The following is a 20,469-nucleotide window of genomic DNA, read 5'->3' as shown; positions in this document are numbered from 1 at the left end:
GAGCCTTGAGCAAGCCAACAGAAACAGCGACTTTGCCTAAGGGATACACTGCATTCCTGTCATCACTATGCTGTGTCCCTGCCCTGCCCAGGGCCAGCCTAGGGCAAAGTCACACAGGTGCTCAGGGCACAACATTTAAGGGGGCAGCCACTCTCGGGAGTGCAAGTGCAGAGTCGGCCCCGGAGTCAGTTTCTCTTTAAGAGAGAGGGCGAGAGGCGACCAAGTTGGAAAAATTTAAAGAGATACTCACTCTGAGATGTAGATCTGCGCTTGCTTGAACCTGAGAGTAGGTGCCTCCTTATGCTGGGCCCAGAGTGTCTCTGATCCCCGGGACCCAGAAGGTAACAAATCAGATATTGGACAAGCAGTGTGAATGTATGCAATCAGTTAATGATTTCTATTCTTTTGTTAACACCTTCATAAGAATACTTTTTCAGCTAACAAATTAGGCACACTTAGCAGTTTTCACTTTGTTAAAATTTTAAATCCCAGATTTAATCCTATTTCATTGAGCAAACTTTATTTTAAGGTCATAGTCAGCAGCACCAACATCTAATTTTTACTTTTTGATAAAAATGTAAGAGATAAGATAGGTCCTTGGATAGTTCCTTAAAAGTATGTTTCTCTTGCTAGGGCCATTGAAGAAATATATCACCCATCTCCTGACCGCACTTAAGGAATTGCAGGTTATTCCAATGGTCAGCTCCAGTTCCATAGAAACTGCCCACATATTATTTATACCAGAAGAGTAGAGCATGCAGGCTGTCTCCACAAATCACTTCTTTTTATGAAAAACTATCTCTTCCATTCTACTTGGCTTTGGATGAGACTTCCCTGACAGTCCAGTGGTTAAGAATCCACCTTTCCAATGCAGGGGAATCTGGGTTCCATCCCTGGTTGGAGCACTAAGAATCCACATGCCTTGCAGCCAAAATTCCAAAATATTTTTTAAAAAGACAAAATCAGAAACAATACTGTACTTGGTTTTAGTGTCATTTGGAATCTCACCCTTTCCTGACTTTAAGGATTATCATGTGACCTGGCCTGGCCAATCCCTATTGATTATATGCCTCTATCCAGGGGGCACATCCTGGAGCACAGAATCAACCAGAATCCTGCATGAAATCTGACATGTGCACCCAGTAGAGGTGGTGTTGACTCTGTTCCTGCAAGATTCTCAAGCTTAAAGCTTATCTTTATGAGACCCTGTGAGCCAGCAGCTGCCAGTGGTCTTCCTTGCCTCCGTGTTCTGCTGGAGAATAAAATCACTGCCAAGATGAGCAGGGTCAAAAGACAGGGATGGAGACTGTGTCCCGTAGTGTGCCAGCTGTGTCTGAAATGTGGTATCCCTGGACTCTCACATAATGAGACACTTAATCGGGGGTGGGAGTTTTGTCTTGCTTTGCTTGAGGCAATCTGAGTTGTATTTTTGTCAGTTTAGGTTGCAACTAAAGACAGCCTAGAGCAATAAGCAAATTGAGGTCAAGATCTTATTCATTCAGTCTTTCTTTCATTAATTAATTATTTTTTTTGCCGTGCTGGATCTTCATTGCTGCTCGGGCTTTTCTCCAGCTGTGTTACACAGCCTTCTCATTGCAGTGGCTTCTCTTGTTTCGAAGCACAGACTCTAGGTGCTTGGGCTTCAGTCGTCGTGGCTCCCAGGCTCCAGAGCGCAGGCTCAGTAGTTGTGGTGCATGGGCTGCACAGCTCTGAGGCACGAGGGATCTTCTCGGATCAGGGATCAAATCCATTTTTCCTGCATTGACAGGTTTTTTGCCAGTGAACCACCAGGGAAGCCCCCATTCCGTATTTCTAATGCCCTGTCTTTCTTGACACCTTCATTTTCTTTTCTTCTACTTCCTGTATTTTCACCATCAGCAGCATTCTCTTTCTTTCTCAACTCAGTAAGTCCCAGGCCAGGCTGTGTCTGTGATCACCTAGGCCTTTCCTGAGGGATCATTAGAATATCTGGCTTCACACATGGGGTTCTGAATTCACAGTATTGTGATGTATACACTAACCTGTTCATTTCCTCCAATGAGTAAAAGCTCTATTGCTCAGTTCCTCCAGAGAGAAAGTCCATCAGCCATGACGATGCGTGGCTAAGGTTCTTGAGGCTGTAACAATGTGATGACTGCTAGAATGTAGGTCATTTCTACCCAGTATATAGTTAATTGGCAATGACATTTATTAGCTGAAAGCATGCTTGGCAGAGCTATCTAATTCAGCATACGCGTAAATAGAAGCAAAATATGCACCCCAAGAGTCCCGTAATTTTTATCTTGTCTTCCAAGATTTTTCAGTAGATCAGTGTACATTTGCTTGCTTCATAGGAACAATGTGAAGATACACAGATGCATTTTTGGAGGAATGGAAATAAATGCTAAATGTTTGCAATGAATGTTTGAGAAGCCAGATCAGTAAACCCTCTCACTTAATAATCTCAAACAAATGTGGATATCCTTGTAGATCAATGAAAAATCTTTCCTCTTTACATACAAAACGGATTTTCTTAAAGACTACAAGATTTATTTAGACACAACATTTAAGGCCACAACCGTCATGAAGCTAAAAAAAAAAACTATCATCTAATTATTCCTGAGGATAATGTGCTCAGTCATGTCTGATTGTGTGACCCCATGGACTGTAACCCACCAGACTCCTCTGTCCATGGAATTTTTTAAGCAACAATACTGGAATAGGTTGCCATTTCCTCCTCCAAGGGATCTTCCCCACTGAGGGATTGAACCCACATCTCCTGTGCCTCCTGCTTTGCAGGCAGATTCCTTATCTGCTGAGCCATCAGGGAAGCATAATTAAAGATCTTAAATTTCCAAGAGAAGGGAGTGGACATTCTATTCCACGCCATTCTGCAGGAAGCACACATGGATCTCTGGAGAAGGGACCAAGCAGGAGATTAGCTGTGAGTGAAGACTTAGGAAAGAATCTTTTCATGGGGCCAGCTGATTAAGACTATTTGGCTAGATAAATGCTGCAAGCAGAGGAGTCAGTTAAAGGAACTGAGATTCTGAGTCAAAAGTAGGAAGAGAACCGACTAAATGACCTGGAATACCAAGCTAAGGATTGTGGAACCAGTGGAGACTCTGGGGCCAGGTCTAATGCATGAACAGTAGTGTTTTAGCAAGATAAATCTGGCTGCAGAGAGCAGTAGATAACAGATGGACTGAAATGATGGGGTGCCGGGAGCCAGCATGGGGAATCCCGCCCATGGCAAAGGTCATGAGGAAGGGGGCCTGACAAAACGCAAAGGCGGGATCAGGCCTCAGGGGTCCCCCTGGATTTTCTTGAGCATCTACCCCCAAAACCAAAATCTGTCTGCCTTACTATATTATGCCTTTCACCAACTCCTCTGACATTAACAGGGGGCTATCCCCCACCACCTTTTTCTGGAAAAAGTTAGTTCAGAGCTTTTAGATAATAAATCTCCTGGGCATAATAAGAGTGCTTCAATCCAGAAACCCCTCTGATGGCTTTCTAGCCTGCCTGACAGGTTTGTCCAGCCGGACTCTTACAGCTACACATGTGATTGTTTACAGCCTCCTGACCACAAGAGGCACAGGAAGCTTAAAACATCCTAGGAATGTAGGGGCTTCTGAGGAGTCCAAATCAGTAGAATTGGACTGATTAACGGTTTCATTGTTGAGCCAATACTTGCTGCCAAGTTTTCATATCTTTTATTTGTTGATATAGTTGGTATGTAGACAAAACAGGTAGTAGCCCTGGTATTAGCAACATTAGATCTTTGAGTTAAGTACCTTCTTTGTTATAACCCACTGCATCTTTGTTCTTCAGGGATGTAACTTTATTTAGTGGTTTGAAGGTGATACAGATTAAAGAAAAACACTTCGGGGAAAATGAGATTAACATTCATTAAGGAAGAGAGCCATAACGTGTTAACAGGCCTCTTGGCCAGAAGATAATGTAAATCACCTGAGACCTTTTGTGTACAGAAAGATATGCAGAAAGAAAGCCTGGTATCGATAAGGGTCAGGACTGCTGCCCCTGCATGACTCTGCATCTTCCATTATGTAAAACTTAGGGTATATAAGCACCTTTTGAAAATAAAGTTATGGGGATTTTTGCACAAGCTTGGCCTCCCCCGTGTTGACTCTCTCTCTCTCTTTCTCCCTCTCCCTCCCTCTCCTTTTCAGGCTGATCCCTTGGAACACAGAGGCTCTCCGTGTCTACTTATTTGCCCGGGCCTCTAAGACCCACGTGAGAGGGAACCCAAGGCGGGGCACCCTCCGCTATTCAAGCAGGTGCCTGTGACCTACGTAGACAGTGCAAGTCTCTTGTCTTGAGACTTTATTAGCTTTCCGTGTAAACCAAGGAATATCAGCCTCTTTTCTCCTCTATTTTCTCACTACATTATTCTTTCCTAATCTCTCTTTATATCTCTAACTAAATAATTCTTTCCTAATCACCAACTCCATCCCCGCTTCGAATTGCCCTGGATCCACCGGGGCTGGACCCCGGCAATGGGGGATGCATCAAAACTGGATGGGTCTGCGTGGTCAGCTGAGTCAGGTACCACCAGGCTTGTGAGCCAGAGAACCCCTGAGCTCCATGGCATGAATCGCTGGCTTGTGTGAGAGACAGGTGAGACTGTGCTTGAGCCCCTGGAGATGGAAGTGTGAACCAGAGAGGAAGGCAGCAAGATCTTTCTTCTCCAGCCCAACCCTGAAAACAGGACACAGGACTGCAAGCAGATCATAGAAGAACTTCTTCTGGGAGGGACTTTGCAAGGATCTGAGGAACTGGGTGAAATATGATTAGGAAAGAGACCTCACCTTCCTCTTGGACCTGGTCACCAGCCACTGTCGAGAGGAGAGGAGACGTTGTGTGAGTGTTGCAAGGAAGGGGGACGGACGCCTTCCAGGGCCTGAAACTGGACTCTTGCCTAACACTCAGAAATGAATTGCCCAAGGAGACACATGTGCTAACAAAGCAAGAGATTTTATTGGGAAAGGGTACCCAGGTGGAGAGCAGTAGGGTGAGAGAACCCAGGAGAACTGCTCTGCCATGTGGCTCACAGTCTCGGGTTTTTTGGCGATGGCATTAGTTTCCGGGTTGTCTTTGGCCAATCATTCTGACTCAGAGTCCTTCCTGGTGGTGCATGCCTTGTTCAGCCAAGATGGATGCCAGAGACAAGGATTCTGGGAGGTGGTCAGACATGTGCCTCTTTTTGACCTTTGCTGGATTTTTCCAGTTGGTGGTGGCTTATTAGCTCCGTGTTCCTTACCAGGACCTCCTGTCGTAAAACAACTCATGCAAATGGTTACTGTGGTGCCTGGCCAGGGCGGGGGGCTTCAGTCAGTGTGCTTCCCCTAACATGGGGGCTGATGATTATACAGTCAAACGAATACAGAATTACAGTAAGGTAGAATACAAAAGTGAATGCCTATTTTGAATGAAATGAGAAGTTGCAGTAAATAAATAACCAGCAAAATCACAAAATCCAGAGTAACAATATTTTATTTACTGCCTGATGTGTTTCTGTAATGATTTTCTTTTCTCAAGGGTTTTGTTTTTTTTTTCAGTTGTACACTCTTCTTGCCTTTTCAATCTGTCAACAACTTTATAATTGGCTTCCCTGATGACGCAGATGGTAAAGAATTTGCCTGTAATGCAGGAGACCCAGGCTGGATTCCTGTGTTAGAAAGATCCCCTGGAGAAGGAGATGGCTACCCCCTCCAGTATTCTTGCCTGGTGAATTTCATGGACTGAGGAGCCTGGCGGCTGCAAAGGGTCTCAAAGAATTCTCATTGTTTTTTCAATCTGTTAACAACCTTTTAATAGCATTTTCTACAGAAAGAAAAGAAAATGAGTTACTTTCTCTTGGAAACTTGTCGCACAAAATCAGTTTAAAAAAATATATATCAACAGTTTAGAAAAGTTTCAGCTTCTCAAATCTTAATTGATAATGTCATATAAATTTTCAGAAGTGTTATCAAATTTGGAGATAGTTCTATAAAACATTTAATATGAGCTGTCAGAAATATTTTGGAGTATTTCAGCATATCTAATCTATTAAATTATGATAAATATATTTTGAATTGACATTAGTAAGCTTGTCACAAACTATATATATATTCCACTAAATACAAATTAACTGTATCCCCAACTCACCTTCTGTTTAGAGGATCTCTAAGGTACCCACAGACTCCAGCATCCCCTGACGTTAGAGACACAGGGGAAGCTGAAGTAGAGACAGACAGCAATCTTAACTAACTGTTCTCAAAGCATCTTAGTTTAGCAGATTTTCAAATACATATGACCATGTAAATACAAAGCTAGGACATCTCCAGTATCTTCAAAAAGTCTCTGTGCAAACAAAACTGTTTCATTAGCTTCACAGGGAAGCCATCTCTGGCCGCAACTTTACTTGCTGGGGAGAAGGATGGCCAGCGATGAGATGATGAGATCAAGGAGCAGCAGAGCCGCCCAGAGCAGACTCACAAAGAGAATATGTGACTCACCCACCAGAAATCCCGGGAGGGGCCTGTGGGTGGGTTGCAGTCCCAGCTATGCAGATGGAGATAACAAGACAATGGCAGGTTTTATCACCATGAACATGAAACTTGTAGAAACTCAAGATACAATCACAACAAACCCAGTGAGGCCTTAGAGCTGAAATCATCATTGTCATGGGCTTCCCAGATGATGCTAGGGGCAAAGAACCACCTGCCAATGCGGGAGACATAAGATTGATGCAGGATCGATCCCTGGGTTGGGAAGATCCCCTGAAGAAGGAAATGGCAACCCACTCCAGTATTTTTGCCTGGAGAATCCCATAGACAGAAGCAAGCTACAGTCCACAGGGTCGCAAAGAATTGGACACAGCTGAAACGACTGAGCATGCATGTACACATCACTGTCACAAAGAAATGTAAGAAAGAAATAGATTCACATAACCATGCAAACAAGAATATTTACAAGAGCTTTGGCTGAGTAGAGAGCAAGAGGAGGGCTGTTTCATTCTGACATTGTGGAGAAGGTCATGGGTGAAAGCATCTGGCTGCTGAACCCAGTCATTGGGGAAAAGTAGCTCTTGGGAAGAGTGGCCTCCCACAAACTCCCTGATGGATTCGGAGTGCAGCCTGGGTCTGCCCTGTTCTTGGAGATCTGCCAGCCATTCCTCATGGCCACTGTGCTCAGATGATGCTAAAGCGCTGCTTGTGTCCCACAGCGAGTGACATAGAGCAATCTGGAGCCAGACTGACTGAGTTCCTGGCTCCTTCACTTACTATGGGGACTTTCAGAAAGTTAATTGGCATCTCTGAACCTCAGTTTCCACAGCTGTAAAATAAGGATAAAGGAGTATCAGGGCTGTCATGAGAATTAACTGGAGCAATAAACATGGAGTCATTCAGTAGCTGTTGCAACCATCTCTGAAGCTCTTGCTCTTCACATAAGTAATAACTCTGGGGTGTTTCCTGCAGGTCTGGCAGTGTCCTAGGCAGCACAGGTCTGGGACTTCATCAGTGCAGAGCTCAGGCTTCTGCTGGGTGAGTGGGTGAGTGTGTGTGTGTGTGTGTGTGCACGCACACATGTGCACATGCACTGGAGGGCAGGCTCTTCCTCTCCCTTTGGATGTGAGTGGGAAAGCAGAGAATAGACTGTTGAGACAACCATCTTGTATCTGAGGGCAGCCATCTTACATCCAAGGGCAGCCATCTTATTTTTCTGATGTAAAGAACTGAGAATTGGGTTTTATATGGTTTACACAACAGGTTGCTAATTACTTAGTAAAGGTAGATGTACATGCAATTCACGGCCTTGTAGGGAAGGGTTACCTGTACTTTTCTTGCGTGTCTGCGAAGACGTCTCTATTTCAACCACGTCAATTAGGATCCATGATTTCTATCTATTGTGATTATGAAGATACATCAGGGTTTTAACAAAATGCCAGCTTAGTCCTTAAAAATAACTGGAACAACTATATAAAATTTAAAATGATCTTGTCTTTGTCATTGTTGTTCAGTCATTCAGTTGTGTCCAATTTCTTTGCAGCCCCATGGACTGTAGCATGCCAGCTTCCCTGCCCTTCACCATCTCCCAGAGTTTGCTCAAACTCATGTCCATTGAATTGGTGATGCCATCCAACCATCTCAACTTCTGTTGTCCCCTTCTGCTCCTGTCTTCAATCTTTCCCAGAATCAGGCTCTTTTCCAATGAGTTGGCTCTTCACATAAAGTGGCCAAAGCATTGGAGTCTCAGCATCAGTCCTTCCAATGAATATTAAGGGCTGATTTCCTTTCGAATTGACTGGTTTGATTTCCTTGCTGTCCAAGGGACTCTCAAGACTCTTCTCCAGCATCACAGTTTGAAAGTATCAATTCTTCAGCACTCAACCTTCTTTGTAGTCCAGTTCTCACATCCTTACATAACAACTGGAGAGACCATAGCTTTAACTCTATGGACCTTTGTTGGCAAAGTGATATCTCTGCTTTTTAATATGCTGTCTAGGTTTGTCATAGCTTTTCTTCCAAGGAGCAAGCGTCTTTTAATTTCAGTCAATGTCTGAAGTCAATGTCCACAGAGATTTTGGACCCCAAGAAAATAAAGTCTGTCACTGTTTTTATTTTTTCCCCCATCTATTTTCCATGAAATATCAATAACCTTGATACACAGATGACTCCATCCTTCTGGCAGAAAGTGAAGTAGAACTAGGGTCTCCTAATGAAAGTGAAAGAGAAGACTAAAGAGGCTGGCTTAGAGCTCAGCATTCAGAAAACTAAGATCATGGCATCTGGTCCCATCACTTCGTGGCAAATAAATGGGGAAGCAATGGAAACAGTGAGAGACTTTATTTTGGGAGGCTCCAAAATCACTGCAGATGGTGACTGCATCCATGAAATTAAAAGACGTCTGCTCCTTGGAAGGAAAGTTATGACCAACCTAGACAGCATATTAAAAAGCAGAGACATTACTTTGCCAACAAAGTTCTGTCTAGTCAAAGCTATGGTTTTTCAAGTAGTCATGTATGGTTTTAAGAGGTGGACTATAAAGAGAACTGAGCACTGAAGAACTGATGCTTTTGAATTGAGTTATTGGAGAAGGCTCTTGAGAGTCCCTTGAACTGCAAGGAGTTCCAACCAGTCAATCCTAAAAGAAGTCAGTCTTGATTATTCATTGGAAGGACTGATGCTGAAGCTGAAACTCCGATCGTTTGGCCATCTGATGTGAAGAACTGACTCATTTGAAAAGACCCTGATGCTGGGAAAGATTGAAGGTGGAGGAGAAGGGGACGACAGAGGATGAGATGGTTGGATGCCATCACCGACTTGATGGACATGAGTTTGAGCAAGCTGTAGGAGTTGGTGATGGATAGGGAGGGCTGGTGTGCAACAGTCCATGGGGTCGCAGAGTCAGATGTGACTAAGCTACTAAACTGAACTGATTTTCCATGAAGTGATGGGACCGGATGCCATGATCTTCCTTTCTGTGATGTTGAGTTCTAAGCCAGCTTTTTTACTCCCCTCTTTCACCTTCATCAAGAGGCTGCTTAATTCCTTTTCACTTTCTGCCATTAGGGTGGTGTCATCTACATATCTGGGGTTATTGATCCTGCCTTACTATAATACAATACTGTATTATATTCAATACTTCAACGATTCCCCAAACACTTACTTAATAGTGACCTGCAGGAATGTTTTACATCAATGAACACTCGTAAGTTGTCATTGCATATTTATGTTTGGGGCTACTTAGAATTTTCCATTATTTCTCACTTTGCATTCATTTGCTCCATTTAATTTGGGAGCCGAAGGCCAATACCTGTTGAATACTCTCAGTGGCCTGTACACTGTCCTAGCTTCCCTAGCTAAAGACAGTGCCAGGTACATGACCGCTTCACAGAGGGGGGCCTAAGAGGCAGCAAAGAGCTGTAACCAGAGGGGCCGGACCTCCACCCCCAACCACCCCACTGTCCTGTCATCATCTTTGCCAGCAGCGCTAGGTACCCCCAGTATCAGCAAGTGGGGTACTGTGTATCCAACATTACACTGACTGTCATACTGTTAGACAAACCTTTTATCAAGAGAGATTTCAATTGCAATATAGAATAAAGAATGCATAGTGTATAATTGCCCAAGTTTTCAGCAAAGGAACTTATATTTAAGTCAAGTCCAATAATTAAATGTAAACCCTTAAGACATATCTCCTTAAATGCTACTCTTTGTGCTTTTCTGTAATTAACACACACAGATATATACAGACACATATCCTCACTCTGAATATTGGTGGAAGAAAGAAGGAATTAAGAATTCTGCCAGTAAACATTGTGTTTCCGAAGAGCTCAAAAAACAAAAACCCCATTAAAACAATGTTTTCTAGCATTTGGCTTCATGTTTGTTTCTGAGAATCCATTAAGACTGCAAATGTGAGTGGATTCTGACTCGAGAGGCAGTTACTTGGTGAAGTGTGTTTTCATTCATTTTGGAGTGATACTCATCAAAAATCACCTCCAGAAAATGGCTTTCCAGAGACTGCCAAAGGAAAGAGCATTGTACCGCCTTTCTGAAGCATATTTTATGTTCAACAATCCTAACCTGGATGGTTGTTTTAGAAACATACACAGCACAGGTGGCCATTGAATCTCCCGTTTCACTCAGCAGTCTCTGGTGAGAAAAGCTCAGGAGAGCGTTAGGACCCGGGGGACTCAGGACCACAGGTAAGGGGGCAGATGTCTACAGGGAAGAACAGCAAAGCCCTGCTTCCCCTAAACTGATCAGCTCAAGACACCTGCTACTTGATGACTGGCTGAAAGTTCTCCTGAAACAAATGCCAGCCCTTCACACCAGAACCACGTATGCAACTCTGTTCATTTTTATAGCAAAACCAAAAGGCTGCCACTGTTTGTTTGGCAGAATCCAGGCCAACACAGCATTTGGCTTTGAGAAAAGTTAGGTAGTTTCTTCCTCAGCAGAGGGCTGTAAGGGTGGATAATGCTGCAGTGAACTGTCCCCTGGGCAGGGGCCTGTCCCCCCAAGTCCTGGCTAGCTCCTCAGGAGAGCAGGACCCCCAGGAGAAACAGCATCAAAGAGCAAGCATCCCCCATGCTGGGACCACCAGGCCCATAGGCAGAGTCTTTGGAAGCCTTGAACAGACAAGAGAGGTTTTCTTTTTAATTTATTAATTACTTTGCCTGCACCAGGCCTTGGTCTCAGCACACAGGACCTTTTTAGTTGCGGCGTCCAGGCTCTAGTTCCCTGCCCAGGTTCAAATGCGGGCTCCCTGTCTGGGAAGCACGGAGGCTTAGCCCCTGGACAGCCAAGGAAGCCCCACATGAGAGTCAGTCACCACTTCAATAATCTGCCTAAAAATAAACAAGTATGCTTTGCAGGAGAACATGTCCCACATGGAACTCTGGCTGTACTTGTGGAGAGCGGCTGAGACGTGAGACAGTCCCTCCTTCTCCCGTCCTCAGGACTGGGTAGGGAAGAAGAGAGAAAAATCCATAGGATTAGACAGTCAACTATGATCACGGGAACTGAAACCCTATCCTCTTCAGATCACTCACAAAGCCAACCATCGTATGCAGAGGTCTGAGAAGGTCTGCAGTGAAGAGCTAACCACTTCCAAACTTCCGTGACAAAGAAGCCCACGCTCGTGTCCTAAGGCTCTCGGGGTCGCAAGGTCACCTCAGATGGAAGACCTGGTATGGCCAGTCCGGGGTCCTTTCCTTTCCCTCCAGTTGACCTCCGTGGACAGAGGCTTTGACACTGAAGGCTTTTCTGGCCATTCAAGGCATTAATAAACTTGAACCAAATACTCAAAAACTCTACACCAGAAACTATAGTCAATATCTTGTAATGAACTATAATGGGAAAAAAAAAAACTTTTTTAGAATATACATAAATATATAATAATGGAATAGCTTTGTTGTACACCTGAAGCAAACACAACATTGCAAATTACCTATATTGTTGTTATTGTTGAAGTCGCTCAGTCATGTCCGACTCTTTGAGACCCCAAGGACTCTAGCCCGCCAGGCTCCTCTGTCCATGGAATTCTCTAGGCAAGAATACCGGAGTGGGTTACCATTTTCTCCTCCAGGGGATCTTCCCAACCCAGGGATCAAACCCATTTCTCCTTCACTGCGGGCAGATTCTTTACCACTGAGCCACGAGGAGGGCCAAATTACCTATACATTAATCAAAAAGGAAAAGACTATACAATTCTATGTAGACTCCCTTGACAAAGTGAATACTCCTTTGGGAACACAGGTTTTCACCTCCTAAATTACATGTTTGCTCTCAAACAAACTGGCCCAGCTGTTGCCTGCTGGCCACAAGGAGTATCATTTGCTTTTTCCTCGAAATGACAGAGTTTTGTCCTGGAAAGGGGCCCTTTTTGTCAACAGGGACTATTTGCCTTCAGACTTTCTTCACTCCTCTTGGGAAGCTGGGTCTCCCGGAGCCTCGGCATCGGCCTGGGTTCTGCGGAGGTGTCAAGGGCAAGACCACCACACAGTTCAAGCTGTGGGCGAAGCAAGGGGAAGGAGAGAAAAGATGCTCACCTACTCTCCTGGGTCATCAGCGGCGTCAGGTTCTGTGTTCCTGATTAGAGGTGGTGGCGGGGGTGCTGTGGCCTTGAGCCTCACTTTGAAAATGACGGCTGCCCTGTGAAAAGCAGCATGCGGGGGTCTGAGAAGGCGGACCCCACTGGGGGCCCTGCCCGGAGCCACAGAGCCTCAGGGCCTCTCCTCTCTTCCTCATCACCAGGAGGTCCTGGCTGGGCTGTCAAGGCGGATGACTCAGGCTCCAGGAATTCTTCGCTTTACTTGCAAGTCCAGCCAAGGAGAGGAAACTCCCTTGCATCTGGCATCCTTCTGGGGGACACGGAGACTGAAGGGATGCTATTATTCTTTCGCAAAGCTGCAGATGTGTCTGTTTCCTGAGGTGGCTGTGTATTCTTTGGAAACTGAAAATACCTACCTAGTGAGAGCAAACTTTCATTTAACCCAGAATGCACCTAATGCAGACTTGACTTTTGAATAAGAATGGGTCTGAGGATTGAGTTCTAAAGGCTTGGCATTCCTTGTTAATTTCCTTTTTATTGATGTATAGTGGATTTACAAGCTTGTTGATTTCTTAAACAAAATTTCCAATGGTTGATCTTAGGAACTTTCCAAAAGCATCTGTGATGGTTGCACATATCTAAAAATTCTCTTTTATATCCAATAAATTAAAAATAACATAGATAGCTCTTAGAAAGCTGGCTCTGGTGTCCTCTCGCTCACTATCAAACTAGAGGTCCATTCAAGGATGATAAGAGGGCTCAGCAAGCAGTGACACAGATTAAAGAAATCCTCACACAAACCCCAAATCCATTGGGTTGGCCAAAAATTTCATTTGGGTTTTTCCACAAGATTTTACAAAACATCCCAAACAAACTTTTTGGCCAACCCAGGAGTTCTGGAACCCAAGCTGGGAGGAGTTGCTGCAGGTCAGGGTTTCAGGACCACATGCCTGTCCGCTCTGTGCATCCTTGGCCACATTCCAGCCTGCACTGCTGATGGAGATAAAGGCCAACCAACAAGGTCTGCAAGTCCTTCTGAAGATGGAGCCATGGGCCTGTCCCCCTCCTCTGCTTCTGAGGACGCTCTAGGAATCCTAAGCCCGCAGAGCGGAGCCCAGCATGGAAAAGAGGAGAGAACCTATGCAGGCCTCCTTCAGGTGCACCCATAAAGCTTCAACAGTGGACAAGGTCTTTCCAGTAGTCGTGTATGGATGTGTGAGTTGGACCATAAGGAAAGCTGAGCACCAAACAATTGATGTTTTTGAAGTGTGGTGTTGGAGAAGACTCTTGAGAGTCCCTTGGACTGCAAGGAAATCCAATCAGTCTATCCTAAAGGAAATCAGTCCTGAATATTCATTGGAAGGACTGATGCTGAAGCTGAAACTCCAATAGTTGGGCCACCTGATGTGAAGAACTAACTCATTTGAAAAGACCCTGATGCTGGGAAAGATTGAAAGCAGAGGAGAAGGGGACAACAGAGGATGAGATAGTTGGATACCATCACCGACTCGATGGACGTGAGTTTGAGTAAGCTGCAGGAGTTGGTGATGGACAGGGAGGCCTGGCGTGAGGCAGTCCATGGGGTCACAAAGAGTTGGACAAGGCTGAGCAACTGAACTGAAACAAGGGCCAAACATTCTGGAGCTGACAAGGCAGGATGCTGAACACTTCCTAAGTCTTCATACAGCTGTGATGCTGCTTGGGTGGCTGGTATCACCTTTTTATGGCTCTGAAAACAGTGGTTTTCATGGAGGGGAAGTGAGTTGCCCAGGTTCATACTACTGGGACCAATATATGTTCCTTCCAGCCCACAACCACATATTTGAACTAGAATGTGAGCACTTTGGAGCTTAATTCAAAAACCATTGGAGGACTAAACTGTTGACCTCTATGCGAAGCAACTTGAAATGATTAGTTAGTGTTAGTCACTTAGTCATGCCTGACTCTTTGCAACCCTATGGGCTGAAGCCTTACAGCCTCCTCTGTCCATAGGATTTTCAAAGCAAGAATGTTGGGGTGGGTTGCCATTTCCTTCTCCAGGGGATCTTCCCAACCCAGGGACTGAACCTGGATCTCCCACATTGCAGGCAGATTCTTTACCATCTGAGCCACCAGAGAAGTCTTATAACGATTGTCAACATTTAAAAACCTTACATTCTTTGGCAATTTCACTTACAGAAATTTATAGAACACACTCCCATGTGTTGAAACAATATGTGTCCAGGCACATTCATTGTAGCATTATTTTTATTAAAAAATGGAGGTATTTCCCTGGCAGCCCAGAGGTTAAGACTTCACTTTCCAGTGCAGGAGGGCGCAAGTTCAATGTCTAGTTGGAGAGGGAGCTAGGAATCCATATGCATCAGGGCCAAGAAACCAAAACATAAAACAGAGGCTATATTGTAACAAATTCAGTGAAGACTTTAAAAACGGTCCACATTATAAAAAAGAAAGAAAAATTGGAAAAAATAAATCAATCTCCTTGAAGAAACAATATCTAAATAAGAGCAGGCACATAAAAATAGAATCTATGCAGCCTTTTAAAGAAGAGAGAAGCTGATTGCTGGGCACTGATGTGAAATGAGCTCTAAGAGGCAGCCTTAAGTATCAGAGTAGAAAACTCCAGAAAGCATGTGGGGTTGTAGGTACACAAAAAGGGGTGAGGATATCCATACTTGGGATGCATTTGTTTATGCTTGAACCACCTCTAGGAAGTGATGCAAGGAACAGGAGACAGTGATTGCCAGTGGGATCATGAACCGAGGGTGAGGTTGAATGGGGCCAGGGGAAGTTGCTGTTGAGTCGCTCAGTTGTGTCTGACTCTGTGCAATCCCGTGGACTGTAGCCCGCCAGGCTCCTCTGTCCATGGGATTCTCCAGGCAAGAACCCTGGAGTGGGGTTGCCACTTCCTTCTCCAGGGGATCTTGCTGATCCAGGGATCAAACCTGCATCTCCTGCATTACAGGTGGATTCTTCCACTGCTGAGCCACCGGGGAAGCTCACCCCTTTTATACCTTCTGAGTTTTACACATATTGCCTATTTGAATTTTAAAAATACTTAAAGAAAAAAGGAAAGTCCTGGTTCATGAGCTTCAGCTGGCCCTCCAGGCCCATCCTGTGGTTTCACTGAACTGAGAGTAGCTTTACCACCAGGGCTCTGACAAGAGCAAACGAGTCTAAGAAGAGGTGCCTGGAATCCTGCTCCTGGATAGGACGATCAGGCTGCATGCATGAGCATTAAGGTGGCTCATGGAATCCCAAGTCACAACAGGCCTCCGTGTCCTGGAACCCAGAGCCCTTCCACAGTACCCCAACATGTACCTTTGGCTGGCCCGCCTCCATCTAGGAAGTCGAGATACACATAGCTCGTGTTTGCCATGAACTCTCGTGAGAAAGGCACAGGAAAAAGCCTTGCACTGGGCCTGGGCACGTAGTACATGTTCATTAAATATGGTCTTATTGAGTGTGAGCGTTCCATATGGAACATTTCATACCAGAGGGGAGGGGGCACCCTCCCCAGTGTTCTGCCCACTTCACCTGCCGTAAGCACTTCCCCCTGATGCGGAGCTATCATTTTCTTAACTGTGCACTTATTTTGCTTTGAAACTTTGAGACGCATAAATGTCAATACAGATGAGCCTCTTTTGCACACAGTATGTTATTTTTCATGCAACTTTGTTTCAAGAGCTCAAATATTCAACCAAAGAAGTAAACTTTGAGGGGAGGGGTTGCTGTTGCAAACAATAATACATCCAACCAGTCCATCCTAAAGGAGATCAGTCCTGGGTGTTCATTGGAAGGACTGATGCTGAAGCTGAAACTCCAGTACTTTGGCCACCTCATGCGAAGAGCTGACTCATTGGAAAAGACTCTGATGCTGGGAGGGATTGGAGGCAGGAGGAGAAGGGGACGACCGAGGATGAGATGGCTGGATGGCATCACCGACTCGATGGACATGAGTCTGAGTGAACTCAGGGAGTTGGTGACAAACAAGGAGGCCTGATGTGCTGCGATTCATGGGGTCGCAAAGAGTCGGACACTACTGAGCGACTGAACTGAAATGTATATTGACAATGTACATTTGATGACATTGACTCTGTATTCTAAAAATGAAACTACAAAAGAAGCAGGTCTGAAGGAAAGGGAAGAAAACATGAATATAAATCAATAAGGAACCCGAGTTTAAAAAAAAAAAAAAGGCACTAAAAATTAGACTGGGTGGAAGAACCAGACTCTACTTATGTCATCAATCCCTGAATTCCCTCTGGGACAAACAGAGTCCTGTAACACTTGGGGCCAAGTGTTTTGACTAAAAACAGAAATAGCAAAAAGCCTGGTATTATAAAAGGGTTAAGAGGCATAACAGCAAAATGCAGGAAGTTTTCATTACCTCTGTCCCCACAGAGAAATGTCTCACCTGTTGGAAAAAAGAGCTAGGAGAGCATCTTACAGGCAGGAGAGCAGGCAGCCCCCATCGCCGGCAGAAGCTACAGGGCGACAAGAAGAAACGGAGCTTTGCTGAGAAGAGAGGGCATCACAGTGACTGATGACATTGGACAAGGTGACATCACCTCCCTGAGCCTGATTCTTCTGCCCGCTCAGATCATGGTGACCTCTCTTCAGCTCACCCAAAATCTGGGAATCCCAATTCCTTCTCCTTGCCCCACTCAGCTTCTGGGCTCTGCCCTGACCTTTACAACTCTTCACTAAGAATGTTTTGGAAAGGAAGTGTTTTGCAGTGTGACCTGTCCGCCCTCCCAGGCCAGGCTGTGGAGGTAAAAACAGAACAAATTCCAAAGACAGATATTTTCATAAATAACAGAAAAATATTTTCTGGACATTTTTTTTAATTGAAGTATAGTTGATTTACAGTATTATGTTAGTTTCACGTATACAGCAAAATGTTCAGTTATGTATACTCTTTCAGATTCTTTTCCCTTATACATTATTGGAAAATGTTGAGCATAGTTCTCTGTGCTATACAGAAGGAACTTGTTGGCCATCTATTTTATGTATAGTAATGTGTATCTGCTAATCTCAATTTACCACTCCCCTCCACATTTCCTCTTTGGTAACAATAATTTGTTTTTTAAGTCTGTGAATTATTTCATGTTTTGTATACATGTTCATTTGGTTTGGTTTGTTTCTAGGTTCCACATATAATATAGGTGATATCACATGGTATTTGACTCTTTCCAAACTTATGGACCATTACCCACCAGGCTCCTCTGTCCATGGGATTCTCTAGGCAAGAATACTGGAGTAGGTTGCCATGCCCTCCAGGGGATCTTCCCAACCCAGAGATCAAAACCCCATCTCTTATGTCTCCTGCATCAGCAGGTGGGTTCTTTACCACTGGCGCCACCTGGGAAGCCCCCATCGCATAAGTGATATCATATGATATTTGTCTTTCTCTGGCTGGCTTCTCTTGGTATGACAGTCTCTAGGTCCAGCCATGTTGCTGCAAATGTGCCAGTGGCTTTCTTCCTTTCTCTTTTTTTTATGACTGAGCAGTACTCTGTCAGTGGACATTTAGGTTGCCTCCATGTCTTGGCTATTGAGCATGGTGAGGCAAGCATCTTTTCAAATTAGAGTTTCTCCAGGTATATGCCCAGGAGTGGGAAAGTGGGAATGCCGGAACATGTGGTAAGTCTATTTTTAGTTTTGTAAGAAATGTCCAGACTGTTCTCCATAGTGGCTGCACCATTGTACATTCCCACCAACGGTGTAGGACGGGTCCCTCTCCTGTACATTCTCTCCAGCATTTGCTGTTTGTCGGCTTTTGGATGAAGGCCATTCTGACCAGAGTGATGGACCAGAAATTTTAATTTGTGCTCCTTGGGAGCCTCCCAACTACTCGCTATTTGGATCTTCCGATTGCATCTCACTGTTTTAATCAAACACTACTCCTCCTGATGCTGGTGAGTTGCCTCTTGCTTTTAAATACAACCTGACACTTCTCTTTTCCATTGAGATCCAGGCATTAAAACTGACACTGCTGGCATTTCAACTATGCCCTCATTTTAAAATGCATAATATCCTCTTTGGACCCAGTGGTCAACATCATTTAGCTCCTGACATTCTGATGAAAAATATCTGCAACCCAGAAACTTATCCTGCCAGGTGGTAACATTCAGTAAACACGAGTTTCCTCTCTCTCTTCCCCAGCAAGCATTTCAGGCCAAAATGTCTTTTCTTATTTTCTGTCTTGCAGGAGACAGGAGCCCTGAGTTCTAAAGCTTACCTCAAGGAACCAGAGATTATAGTTTTTTCTTTTCATTGTGTCTCTGTGCACTCTGGTTTAAACCCCTTAAAGCTCAGTTTCTAGATAAAACAGAATTTTTAGAATTTTAAAGAATGTCCATAGTATTTACTTCAGTGTCTAATCCTACTGTGAAAACTCCAGTGCGTTGCTTTCATTTCCATATTTTTCTCAGAAATATTAACCTGTTCCTTTACCAGAAGGTTCACAGTTTAATTTGACAGAACATACAAAGACCCCAGAGTACATTTATATTTCTTGTCTCTGCTGGTGACCGAAAAACTAAAAATAACCGTATTAGGAACAAACTGTGAGCCATGTAGCTGATTCTGTGACACGGACCCCAAACTGGCATCCCAGCCTTGTTCTTGTAAAGAAACAAAAAGAGGAAAGAAAGCAAATCCAGGCTATTTTGCCGGAGCACATCTTGGGTGTTAATTTAGAAATTCTGCCTGCCAGTCGCACCAGATGCCAGAAAACCATAAATCTGAGGGGTGTCTGTTGGCTATGCGCCTCCCTGAGAACTCAGATGATGAAGCACCTGACTTAAGCTCTCTTTGGGATAAATATGTCAAGGCTCAAATTCTGTAAAGGAATCATAGATCAACCCCAATCTGCAAAACGAATACCGGTGAGGTTTTAAATGTTCATCAGTTGTCGCATCTGCTGAATCTGAGGGGCTTCCCTGATAGTTCAGTTAGCTGGTAAAGAATCCGCCTGCAATGCAGGAGTCCCCTGTTTGATGAATCTGAATCCCAGAGGTGACATTAGTAAAGTAGGATGTCATCCTGGGAGAGTTATACGGAGAACCAGGAAGACTTTCTAGGTTCCTAAAAACATTTTTCTTTTACTATTTTATTTTTTAGGGAAAGAAAACATGGCTGAGTCAATAAATTTAATTTGGGGGATTTGCCTTTGGCTGACAATTATGCTCTGATAGTGTAAAGGAAGAGGGGGAAGGAGGAAAGAAGAAAGGAGAGGAAAGAAAGGAAAGGAAGAGAAATAAAAGATTTCCTTGGGCTTCCCAGGGCTTCCCTGATAGCTCAGTTGGTAAAGAATCTGCCTGCAAGGCAGGGGACCCTGGTTCGATTCCTGGGTCAGAAAGATCCACTGGAGAAGGGACAGGCTACCCATTCCAGTATTCTTGGGCTTCCATTGTGGCTCAGCTGATAAAGAATCCACCTGCAATATGGGAGATGTGGGTTTGATCCCTGGGTTGGGAAGATCCCTGGCGAAGGGAGAGATTACCCACTCCAGTATTCTGGCCTGGAGAACTCCATGGACTGTATGTATAATCCATGGGGTTAAAAAGAGCAACAGAGTGACTTTCACTTTCACTTGGGCTTCCCATGTGGTGCTCAGTTAAGTTCAGTCACTCAGTCACGTCTGACTCTTTGAGACCGCATGGACTGCAGCACGCCAGGCCTCCCTGTCCATCACCAACTCCTGCAGCTTGCTCAAACTCATGTCCATTGAGTCAGTGATGCCATCCAAACATCTCATCCTCTGTCATCCCCTTCTCCTCCCACCTTCAATCTTTCCCAGCATCAGGATCTTTTCAAATGAGTCAGCTCTTCGCATCAGGTGGCCCAACTACTGGGGTCTCAGCTTCAACATCAGTCCTACAATGAATATTCAGGACTGATTTCCTTTAGGACTAA

The sequence above is a fragment of the Capra hircus genome, chromosome 3, assembly GCF_001704415.2.
Source record: "Capra hircus breed San Clemente chromosome 3, ASM170441v1, whole genome shotgun sequence".
NCBI classification, from domain to species: Eukaryota; Metazoa; Chordata; class Mammalia; order Artiodactyla; family Bovidae; genus Capra; species Capra hircus.
Note: the sequence above shows the minus strand (reverse complement) of the source record.